This window comes from Mesoplodon bidens (assembly GCF_964165515.1).
Source record: "Mesoplodon bidens genome assembly, chromosome: X".
NCBI classification, from domain to species: domain Eukaryota; kingdom Metazoa; phylum Chordata; class Mammalia; order Artiodactyla; family Ziphiidae; genus Mesoplodon; species Mesoplodon bidens.
In genome coordinates this window covers 1,454,048-1,466,749 of record NC_138163.1, presented here as the reverse complement: position 1 = coordinate 1,466,749, position 12,702 = coordinate 1,454,048, and the positions used below count along the sequence as shown (strand labels likewise).

The 12,702-nt window shown below is 47.5% G+C and overlaps 1 long non-coding RNA gene across 1 annotated transcript; it reads left to right on the top strand.

The window, feature by feature from the left end:
• The first annotated feature begins 10,033 nt into the window (after window positions 1–10,033).
• Window positions 10,034–12,702, top strand: LOC308609091. Its single transcript, XR_014014268.1, has 3 exons — window positions 10,034–10,102; window positions 12,050–12,110; window positions 12,294–12,702. It is a non-coding gene; the product is annotated as an uncharacterized lncRNA (long non-coding RNA).

Genomic DNA, 12,702 nt, shown 5'->3' with positions numbered 1-12,702 from the left:
TTTAAGGAGTATCAAAGTTTTCTCTACAGAAGCAAGTACTTTTAAGAAGTATCAAATCTAAAGAGAAATAAACAGCATTATCTAGAAACTATGCATGCACAGCAAGTGTGCAATTCCAGACCTGTCAGATCGTAATGAAGAATATTTTATTCTTTTGGGCCCATCCTTCCTTTCATTGTCGACAGGTGGCCGCCTCGTCCTTACTGAACACTTGCAATGACCAAGAGCTCAGTCCCTTACAAGCCCATTCTGTCTGTGGAAATGCGTTCCTCAGCTGAGTTACAACCTGTTCCCTTTAACTACCACCCACTGGTAATCTGTAATCCCTCTTTTATACGCCAGCCCCTAAAATTGATAAATACGCTTGTTGGGTTCTTCCTCTGTCAACTCTTCTCTCATTTAAACACCCCTGGTCCCATCAGCTCTGACAGGAATTCTGAGTATGCATCTCTTACCCTCAAAGGTGCCCCCCAACTGCACGTCCGAACCCATTCCTCCAGATGTGTACCGACAGGCAAGACTTTCATCTTGCTCATTAAGGCTGGTGCCCCAAGCTGTCAGAATCCTGTTGAATAGTCACTCTGCCTATCACGTGATCCATGCTTCCAGGTTTTGTATCCAAAAATATAATTTGCATGTCATCGATGTCTTGATCCAGCCTGGGGCCAAAAAGGGTGGTCAAGAAGTCAGTCCAAAGATAGAAGACATGACAGAGGAATCCCTCTACAACTGAGCAGGGACGTTGGGACCTAGTATTCAGTAGGTATTGAACTAGTGTCCCTGTAGCTACTTTGTCACCCCAACCTCAGCCACCATCTTGGCTACATGAGTACATTTGGCAAAGGAAGAAGAGGTTTTACCACTTCAGAGGCAAGAGCTCTAACAGTGGCTCCTGACCAGGCCTAGGACTCTGTTGCTGATAGCATGTGACACCAAGACCTAGGAAAAAAAGAGGGGAGGGTTATTTTGAAAAATGACTTAGCAGACCAGGTTCCCACCAAGCCAGTTGATCCCCAGTACCCAGCCTCCCCTGTTCCTCCTTCCCCTTTATAGATCCACACCTGTGAGGGCCCCCAACCCATGCACCCCCATGTGGGGTCCTCTGCTTATGAATGTATTCCGCCTGTGAACTTCCACACACCACATTTCTCTTGTGATGTTTCTCTGCACAATATCCTTTTCCCATGAACTTCCCAAGGGAGGAAAGCTTCCACCAGGGGGCCCAACACTGGTTACATTGAATTCAAAGTTGAGATCGCTACCTGGCCATTTGGGGCCCCTCTTGCCACTGAATCAACAAGAAGGGTGTTATTCTACCTGCTGGCTGACTGCTCCTGATTATCGAGGGGAAAAAGGGTCGCTGCAAGGACCACATCTGAAACCTAGGAGAAAAGTCTTCTGGGAGTGTCTCTTAGTGTTCCCATGTCCAATAGTGTAAGATAACGGATGACGGTAATGACTCATGCAGGCAGGACCACTAAGGGATCAGATTGGTTAGGAATAAAGGTTTGTATCTTACTGCCAGGTAGACAACCACGACCAGCTAGATGAGGTCATAGGGAACTGAAATGCTAGTGGGAAAGGAAGTTACAAATACTGTGACCTCATGGCCAGTTGCAAAAATAACAGCTATAGAAGCTATGCATACTTCGTCTTGCTTTGCTATTATATATTTAAATCTGCCCCATTTTCTTTCTCCCATTTCCAAATCTTGCATTTAAATTGTGTGGGTGGTGCTTAATCATATAATTTAACCTATAGGTTACAGTATGTCAAAGTGTAATTATGACAGAACTAGAGAAAGAACAGACATCCCCCAGAGAATTGAGAGTGTATCTAATGGGACTTTTGACGTCCCCGCTTCTTGAAGAAGGCAAAGGCATATTCATGTATATGAGGTATGGTTTGCATCATGCTAAGCAGAAGCATAGTGTCACTGTTGTTATCATTTGTAAGAAAAATATGGGGTGTCAAAAAGAGGGTACACCTGGCTTTTTTCCCAGTGGCTTCTGGGAAACCTCCTGCGAATTATCCATGACAGTCCTCCAGGTGGAATTGCTGGGGGCTTTTTCCTCCTGTACCAGCAGCAGTCTCCCTGACCTTCACTGCTCCAGCCTTCTACTGCTTGTGTAAGCCACTGATTCCTTGTTCTCAAACCTTCCTGCTAGGGAAACAGTGGCACTGCTTTCCTGATGGGCTTCCCTGTTAATGCTGTCTCCACCCAACCTCCTTCTGTACCGCATGCCCTGCCTGTGAATGGCTTCTGCAGCATGCATTCTACCTGTGAGCGTTTCCTACCATGTCATCTGTCCCATGAAGAATCCCTGCTCCAGGCCTTCCTCACTGTACACTCTGTCTCTGAACACCTTCTGCACAGTGCTGTCGCCCAAGGAGCACTTTGTGTGCCAGGCCCGTTATCTAATGCCATCTGCAGGATTCCTTTTCTTTTGAACATCCTCTGAACACTGAGCCCTGCTCATGAATGCTGCCCGTGTTCCCTCCCCATCCCACCCCCCCACTGCCCAGGAACTCCTGTCTGCTGCACTCTTCATAACGTAATCAGCGTGACCTCCTCCTCTGGGTGCCTTCTGCGTCTAACTCTCTGCTTGGGAATGTGTGAGTCTCTTTCTAAAGAGCTGTAAGAGATTGCTACAGGCCATTCCAGTGAAGATTATCTGCACACTCATATTTTTAACAGCTTTATTGAGATATATTTAACACACAAGAAACTGCACACATTAAAAGTGTTCACTGGGCTTCCCTGGTGGCGCAGTGGCTGAGAGTCCGCCTGCCAATGCAGGAGACACGGGTTCGCGGCCCGGTCCGGGAAGATCCCACATGCCGCGGAGCAGCTGGGCCCGTGAGCCATGGCCGCTGAGCCTGCGCATCCGGAGCCTGTGCTCCACAATGGGAGAGGCCACAGCAGTGAGAGGCCCGCGTACCGCAAAAAAAAAAAAAAAAAAAAAAAGTATTCACTTTTTAAAATTAGTTTTCACACATGTATGTATCTGTGGACTCATCACCCCATTAAAATAGTGAATATATACATCACTCTCAAAACTTTCCTCCTGCTTCTTTGGAATCCTTCTATCCTGCAGCCACCTATCTGCGTTCTGCTACTATGGATTACTTTGTATTTTAAAGCATTTTATATAAAAAGTTTTATATAAAGAGTTTTACATAAATGGAATCATACAGTATGCGCCCTTCGATGGAGGGATGGTGAGTATATACGAATGTATACGTTGGTCAAAACTCATCATATGTACACTTAAAATGGATGTGTTTTATTGTCTGTTAACTGTTGTCAAATAAAAAAACAAATACAGACTCATTAAGGAGAGACTTTTATTCAGAAGAATTGTTGAAAGAGGGGAAAGGGACTTTTGCAACAGAGGGAGGGGGACTTTTACAATAGGGAGAATGTTGTGATAGTAAATTCTGCAAGCATCTGAAAAGTTAGGGGAAAAGTTTTTCTTTTTTAAAGAAGAGTAAGCAAGGTTAGAAAGAATTGGATGTGGGGAAGTGGGATGAAATGGTGGCATGATTGCATAGCAGGTCAGAGAATATTTTCCACTGAGTCCAGTCTATTCTCAGGAGGGGCTGTCTGCTGACTCAGACTGGGGGTGGGCCAAAGTTCAGGGGCCTGGAGGAAGGACAGAAGCTGAACCAAAGTTTGATTAACAAGCATTTTTTTTTCCAATTCATCTATGCTTAAAGACAACTTAGAGTCTTCATAAGGATCTAGGCAGTCAGCTTTTAGGTCTTTGGTGCCAAATCAGGAGGGAGAGAGGAAAATGAGAAATGTTAGTTTGGAGGGTTGTAGCCAGATATTGAAAGAAATTGGAATAACTGAAAATTTATTAAGTGTTGACAATGTGCGCAAGATTGCAGGATTCAGTCCAATTTACAAATTCTTACCTGGTACCAAAACCATGAAGTTTTACAAAGAGGGGCAAAATAGCTCAGAGACAATGAACAAGACCAGAATGTCATAACCCACATCTCATAGTATTTTCTAATGTTCTAATGAAATGCAAAATTTCTCTCAATGGTCACCCTCTTTTTGATCAAAGATCATCTCAAATAAGGTTATTCTTGATTGCAAACTAACTCTGGTCTTACTAGATTTGACCTCATTATTTGCACAGGTGCAGCAAGGATGGTAATTGGCCATGGAGCCCTTTTAAAGTTTGCTTTGCTGTAAGTTTTTACAAAGAATTTCAGATTGGACTTTTAAAGCCTCTCAAGGCTAGTAAGCCAAGCCAAGAACTTAATATCACCCAGATATCACCCGTGGTTCCTATATATACATATTGGTGAATTCCTCTCAAGGTACCCAAAATAACCTGAGTTTCCTGGACTTGCCAGGAAGAGACCTTCCTTACTCATCTGTAAGGCTGGGAACTCTGTAAGCCAAGTACCAGGTTCCCAAGGGAGTTTTATAAGACTTGGGTTCATAAACTCAACGCAAGTTCCTTAAAATTGTCAGGTCATACGTGATTCTATGAACATCATTTACAAATATGACATTCCAGTCAAAGCCTTGGTTATATAACCAGTGTTTCCAATTATGTCCTGTTAATAAGAAAGGCAGGTTCTTATTGAACCTAGGCATGTAACTGTATTACCATGAAAATAAGAGTGCTCAAAAATAATTTCCAAATTCTAGAGGGATTGGGCAGGGAAGAAAAAATAAATGGTTTGTGTCCATTTATGAAAGTATAGTCTACTAAATTGTTATCAGTCATGGATAGCTTAAGAGAAATGAGAAAGGGTTCCTTATATCCAGAATATAGAGCATGAAAGCATCAGCAATATTCCAAACAAAACCCATAACCATCTTTCATGAGTTCATTAAGTCCTATGTAATTAATTCTTGCTCTGCTCAGTCGTGGGATAGCAGTCTCATGAACCCATCAGCTTCTTCACTAGAGTTCTGGAAATTCTGGCTTAATCCAGTGACAGGATTTCAAAGTTATTTAAGTAATGGCATCAGAAGCTTGTGCCTCAGAGCATCTGGCATAGTCTTTTCCATGGGGGTCTGAGACAGTCCCTTTTTCTTGAAGGTGAAGCATTCTGGCCTGTAGCTGATTGCAAGCGCTTTCAGGGAAGCCTTAGTGCATGACAAAAGGTTTAAAATGCTCATGGTTAAAGATCTGATGAGAGTTCATCGCAAAAATAATGCAATTGACAAGGAAATTTTGTTGTTTCTGTGGCATGCAACATTTTAAAAGATAATACAATTATGATTGATAACACTACACTGTTTAATATCGGGCAAAGCAACACCAGGACATATCATGAACACTGAGGGGGGCATTGACAAACCTCCAGGAAATTAATATGGTTTCTAAAACATTTATATTAATAACATTTCGCTCACAGAAGTGTAACCTACAGAAGGTTAGGCATCTCTTACGATTTGAAAAAGCCTCCCATGAAACTCAATATATCAAATAAACCTAATTATTTCTGGCACCTCTGTTTTTACAAGGTAAGAGATACTTTGTGATTTTCCAGGCTCTATCTGGGAAAACTCAAATAAGCTTTGAGATCAAGAATATACCACTCAGGGGAATTCGCTGCCGTTCCAGTGGTTAGGACTCAGCACTTTCCCTGCCGAGGGCCAGGGTTCAATCCCTGGTCAGGGAAATAAGATCTCACAAGTCACCCAGTGCAGTGAAAAAGAAAGAAGAGGAAAAAAAGAATATATCGCTTAGGATTTGAGTGTGGGGAAAGTAAGATAAAAAAGTTGTCAGAAGGTTTGAACACTTGGTTAAATAAGATCATGTGTCAGTAAGAAACACTACTTGTCTATTTAACCAAAGTGACAAAATATTTAAAAAGTACATCTTTGGAAGTAATGCAATTATAAAGAACCTTAGTTCTTTCAAAAGTGACAAGACTTGGTTGAAGGCTATGACAAAGTCAACATAAAGCAAAGAAAATTATTCTGATAAGAAAGACTCTTTGGCCGGAGGTGCACCCGGGGCCACGGGACAAGCGGGCGCAGAGGTCGCCTGTGTTGGGCGGCGGTGTGTGGTGAGCTTCCTGTGGCTCCGCCGGAGCCTCGTGGGTTCGGGGCTGGGGACGTCCGGGCTTGCGATGCTCTCTGCACACTCCCGGCTCTGCAGCCTCAAGAACACGGCTAGGCAGCAGTAGTTTAATGGGGAGTTTGCCTGCTGGGAACTAGGGGTCTGCTGGGGTCTCAGTTCTTGGCTGGCCCCGGAACACCAGGTTTCCAGGCGTGTGACGGCAGCAGGTAGGAGTGAGCCGCTGGTGCGGTGATGAGCAGGAAAGGGAGGACACTGGCTGGTGGCCTGTGAACCTAGGCAAGAATGACCAGCCAACACAATCCAGACCCGGGTCTGAGGGCCCAGCTCGGTCCTCGGTGGCTGGTCAGTGGAATAGACCTGCAGGTATAGCTCTTGTCACTCTAGGACTGGCTTCGGGACAGGTCCTGCTGATGAGCCCAGGGCACCACCCTCAGTTCTCCAGGAGAGTGCGCCTGAGTGGAGCCAGGGTGGTGTGCCCAACTCAGCACGGCGGCCACGCACATCCAGTCTGCTGGCAAGGGCAGTGGGGAGCCAGGGGAAGTCATGGCCTTGGGAATGTCCTCCGATGAAGAAGAACCTGCAGGCTTATCAAATAACTTTGGTATGGAACGTTGGTGTGTTGAAAAGCAGTTCTGTGTGCTTTTCCCCCCTGGTGTGGATCAGCAGTGCTGAGGCAGCAGGCGTGATACAGAAGTGTGAGCAGAGACCGTCTGGAATCCCCAGACTCCAGGGAAACTAAAGGTGACAGCCAGCCTAGTGAAGGGGACAGGAGTTGGGGGCCGGTGGCAGTGGGGCAGGAAGGCGCCCAATGGCAGCGTGACCCATCTGCAGTGGCAGCAGCCCAGCAGGTGCCCCTCGTCTCAGGGCCCTAATCCTGGCTCCAGTGGGGTGGTCAGGGGAGCTGCAAGGTCTTCTGGGCAAGCAGAGCCCACAGTTCTGAGTTGTTCTTCTCTGTGTTTGGGTCATCTCCCCCCCATCCAAGGGGAGAAATCTAGATGAGGTTTAAGAATCAGGGCTTTAAGAATGTGGATCTCGTAGCTGAAACCTTGGAACACATGTTTTCAGCACAAGGTGTTAGAGTGAATGGAAGGATTTAGCGCCTTTTCAAGGAGGGCGTCTCCATGTGGGCAAAACTAGAGAATAAAAGGGTCCTGAATAAAAAAAGAAAGAAAGAAAGAAAGAATCTTTGCTTTCTAGGCAGATTACTCAAAAAGTAAAGAAAAACCTTCTACTACCTCTTATTAAGAGCAGACCAATAATCTAAGGAAATGTTTCCATTTTAACAGAGAAAATCAAATTCTAGTTTCGCATCACTGTACTATTTGATATTATAGCTCATTTTCTATTTTATTTTATTTATTTTCATTCTTTTATTTTAATTTATTATTATTATTATTATTATTATTTTGCAGTATGTGGGGCTCTCACTGTTGTGGCCTCTCCCGTTGCGGAGCACAGGCTCCGGATGCACAGGCTCAGCGGCCACGGCTCAAGGGCCCAGCCGCTCCGCGGCATGTGGGATCTTCCCGGACTGGGGCACGAACCCATGTCCCCTGCATCGGCAGGCAGACTCTCAACCACTGCGCCACCGGGGAAGCCCTATAGCTCATTTTTTAAAATCTTATAAACAAACCCACTGATCTTTAGTCAGCTTTGACCACAAGAGATAAAATCTCCTCTGAGAACCATATCCATTCAGGTTTTGTCCTACACTTCCATCTTTTTCATTCTGGAACAACCAGTCATTTTACTTTAGGACAAAATTATTCTTTTATTTAACAAAAACACATCCTGGGGCTTCCCTGGTGGCGCAGTGGTTGAGAGTCTGCCTGCCGATGCAGGGGACGTGGGTTCGTGCCCCGGTCCGGGAGGATCCCACATGCCGTGGAGCGGCTGGGCCCGTGAGCCATGGCCGCTGGGCCTGTGCGTCTGGAGCCTGTGCTCCGCAACGGGGAGAGGCCACAGCAGTGAGAGGCCCGCATACCGAAAAAAACCAACAACAACAACAACAAAAAACCACATCCTGCATAGTTAATTTAGTATAAGTGTAAGGTTTTAAGTTAGCAAAAGATCTTGGAAACTATCTTTAAGACTGACATACTACATATGAAACAACTACTGCTGAAATAAAGTTTTGTGAGAACAAATTCACTGTCATTAATTCCTGAGAATTTTGAGTATTCAATTTATAAAAGCACTTAAGTATCTCTAAACCAATAATAATAGAGCTCTTTGAAAGACTTTCATAATTTAATTTGGTAATACCATCAGGGTAGGAAACATTATATACGCATACATACACACAAAAACATAAAATAAGTAAGTCCTGGGGATGTAATGTACGGCATGGAGACTATAGTTAATAATACTGTACTGTATTATATATTTGAAATTGGCTGAGAGAGTAGATGTTTACAATTCTCATGCTAAGAAAAAAAAAACTATGTGTGGTGATAAATGTTTGCTAGACTTATCATGGTGATCATTTTGCAACATATACAAATACACCTGAAACTAATATAATGTTATATGTTTTCATACATATTTCTTAACCTCCGCTGTTTTCGAGGATGGCGGTCAGAACCTCTCCTCCCATGGTATCACCCTTTATGACACCTTGTCATACCTGTAATGCCACGTGGCTGAGTGGGGGCTTCATGGAGCCACAGTGGACTGCTATTATGAGAGCCCACAAGTGAAATGTCCCACTTGGAGTCCAGGATTTTCTGACACCAGCAGGTAACCCCTTTTTCTTGGCATGGGAAGGAGAATGATTTAACAGCCTCTCAATAGTACGTTCTAATTAGGTAAGGCATGTTCAGGTCTGTGTTCCCCTTCTCTGACATAGGAAATATCTGCACCTAAAGGTAATCTTTAATTTAAAATTGTGTCTGCTTTTAATATTTTTATTAAAATGTTATCGAAAAGCCTCTTGTTCTGTGTCCCGAATAAAGCAAAAGAAATCTATTCTGTCAACAAATGACCACAACTTCTGGTCCGAAAAGTGACTACAGGCTTCAGAGCCTTGGTACCCTAAGCGTAGTCAGGGATCTGCAGCATGGGAGTCACCTAGCTTTCGAGAAACGCGGAATCTCAGTCCCACCCCAGTCCTCCTGAATCAGAACTTGCATTTTTATCAAGATCTACCAGATTTGCAGATTTCCAGTGCGATAACCTGAGCCCCCCCCACGCCGTTTTCCGGAATAGCAAGTTAGGGTCCCGCGGGCCCCAGGGAAAATATTCCAGTCTTCCTTCTGTGGAAGAAATTTTCTTTGGAAGAGGGCGGGAAGCAGTTTGGGTACTAGGTGGGTAGTACTAGGCTGTGAAGTCAAGGGAATAATGGGAGAATGTAATTCTTTGAAAGCTTTCAGTCTCGGTGAATACGAAAAATTTTCGTGCCCTTGCATTTTTACCGGAAGCAGCTGTATTTCTGCCGTCCTCCTCTAGAAAACAGACCAATTAAAAAAAAAAAAAGATCAGGATTTCATTTAGCAAACACCCACCGGGCTTTTACTTTTGCACCCGGCCCTGCGCTGACCGCTTGGAATATTCAAATAGGGAGAGCGACTGGTGACTGTCACGCCACAGCTCCCGTCCAATGGGGAATAGACATGCTAAACAAGAGCCACGATGGCTGCTGGGCCTGGCGTGGCACGTGGTGGCTCTGGCGGTCTCCTTCCAGGGACCAGCCTAGGAATTGCAGGGGACCCTATTCCCCACCTAACCCTGCTCACAGTCCAAGGCTGGATTCTGTCCAGCTCTGCAGTTTAAGGTGCCCCGGTTGAATTCAAACTCTGTCCGCCTAGTTGCGTACACTGGTGCAGGGCGGGGCGAGAGCTCCACCTCTCGAGGGGGGGGATGGTGGGCGCTACGCTACTAGGGCGCAGGCGCGAGCGGGCCGTGTGCAGCTCTGCGGGGCGAGGGTGGGCGGGGAGTTTGTAGCCGGACAGCCCCTTTCCACGGGCTCCCGACCCAGTGTGCACCGCGCGAGCAGTGGTGACGGTCGCGTGGTGGTTGTGGAGCACAGGCGTTTCGGCCTGTAGGTATCTCCAGCAGGTACTGGTCGGGGCCCGGGGCACAGAGAGCCATCCAAGCCCCATGGGATTCCGCTCAATGACCCTTGCCATCTCCCTTGGCGTCCCAGGGGTTGGTGGCTACAGGTTTCCCCTGGACGTGGGATCCCACTACCTCAGGCATGGCGCCGCATCAATTCCGTGCCATTTCCAGGCACCGCGACCAGCCTAGGAATTGCAGGGGAACCTATTCCACACCTAACCCTGCTCACAGCCATTGCGGTCAGGACTAGTGGCTCTGGGCCTTATCCTAGAGGGAGAGTGGCTTCAGCCGTTCCTCCCCGGGCCTCCAGCAACTTCCACTGACCAGATGTATTCCTGCTCTGGAATGAGGAATGTTTGAGGTAGCGGGTGTGTGAAGGGGTCGTCGGGGCTTAGGGAGGTGGGCTTAGGTGTGGGTGGGGACAACAGGGGAATGAGGGCCGGAGGCTTGGGGACAGTAGTTGGACTTGAGTGAGGTCAGGGCTTGGGACAGGGATGATGCTTGGGAAGGGGTGGGACATGGCTTGAGTGGGGGCAGGGATTTGGCTTGGGTGGAGGCAGGGCTTTGTTAGGGATCAGACTTGAGTGAGGGGGGTTGGGACATGGGAAGGGGTGGGGCTCGGTGGGGGCAGGGATCGAACTTCCGTAAGCGTGGGGCTTGGCGTCAGGGGCTGGGCTTAAGTGGGGGTGGCGCCTGGGTTGGGGGTAGGTCTTGGTGGGATCAAACTTCCGTGAGGGGAGGCTTGGCATCAGGGGTGGGGCTTAAGGCCTACGTCGTGCGTCAGTGGGGGCGAAGTTTGAGGGAGGGGGTGGATTTGAGGGCGGGGCAATAATCATACTGTAGGATTCCTCCTGTACTAGCCCTGAATACCAGTTGAGCAGTTTTGGTTTTGTTTTTTTGAATTTTTGACTTTTATTTATTTTTTTATACAGCAGGTTCTTATTAGTCATCCATTTTATACACATCTGTGTATACATGTCAATCCCAATCGCCCAATTCATCACACACACACACACCCCCAGCCCCCTGAGCCGTTTCTTGTATCCCTGTACCAGAGAGCCTCTGTAGGCTCAGAATTGGCACAGCCCGAGCAGGGGCGTGTGGGGTAGAACCATAGCGAAGTACCTCTGCCTTGCCTTGCACAGATGCAGCGAAGCAGTACCACCTCCCCAGCACCAGGAACTGCCTCTGGGCAGAGCTGGAGGGCATGCCTAGTGTTGAGTGTGGGTGGAATCCCCGTATCTGCACTGCCGGTGGGTCCCTAATCAGCATGGTGAACAGCTGTGACATAGACCTATGTTGAGAGAGGCTTCTGTAACCCTGGCAAAAAGCAGGAGGGGTGGGGTTGCCTGCCAAGGTTTACAGGGTCTGCAGGGTAGGGTCACACCTAGGGCGAGAGTTGTCTGTTTCAGCAGTGTGGCACTGTAGACCCTTTTTGGGTCCCTTTTCTCTCCCTGATTCTAGCTTCCACACAGTTTGAAACGGTAGGCTACTGTTTCTCAGCACTTGATCCTTGCTGCCCACCCCCCATCTCCCCTCCCCTCCAACAACAACAGGACACTTCTCTGGTTGGAGGCCAGTGACATCACCTGTTGCCCCTTCACCTTACCACAGAACAGCCCTCTGCGATGGAAACCCATGGTCCACGCTGTCCTCAGTATCCATGGCAACACCGCAGCTTGTCACACGTTCTCCACAGCCACCAGCTTCATTGCCTTGTGCAGAACTCCAACCATCTTTCTCACTTGTCAGACATTTTCTGAGAAAGGAGGGAACTCCACATCTCCGTCCTCCAACCTTTGCCCCAGAGAAGTGGGTACCAGGTGCCCTGGGCCTGAACAGCCCTGAGCCAGGGAGTGGGACAGCCTGCTGTCCTCTCCCGTTTGGCGGGCTTTGTCAGGCCCCTCCTCCTGACGCTGGCCTTTTCACCACAGGCACCTCCAGTACACACAGAAGAGTCCTTGGACTTTGAGGAGGAGTCCACGGCAAGCAGAGGTGAGCAGGGAGGGGGCGAGGTGCGGGGAGCTTGGCCTAAAGACACCTCTCCACCAAGTGACTGGGGAAGCCCTGAAAAGCAGGGCCTGAATCTCTGTGACCAGAAGTGGGCGTAGTGCATGGGCTTTTAGTCGGGGTGGGAGGGTGGGCGTTAATGATGCTCTCACCCCATTTGCATTATAGGCTGTGCAAACCCAGAACGATTCTGCCTTCATACTTGGCATTGACTCAGAATTCCTTGAGTCCTGGTCAGACTCTGTGAGCTGATTACTGCCCCGTGTACTAGATCAGTCCGTAGATAGAGGGAGCAATGGCTGTGAATCTGTTGGAGGATTGGTGCAAAGGGATGGACCTGGACCCCAGGAAGGCCCTGCTCATCGTGGGCATCCCTGTGGAGTGTAGTGAAGAGGAAATAAAAGAGACCCTGAAGGCGGGCTTACAGCCCCTGGGTGCCTACAGTGTGCTGGGCACAATGTTCAGAAGGGAAGACAACTCTAAGGCAGTTTTCATTGCATTGGCCGACACGGTCAATTATGCTTCGACGCCCAGTCAGATCCCAGGAAAGGGAGGTACCTGGGAAGTGGTGGTGAAA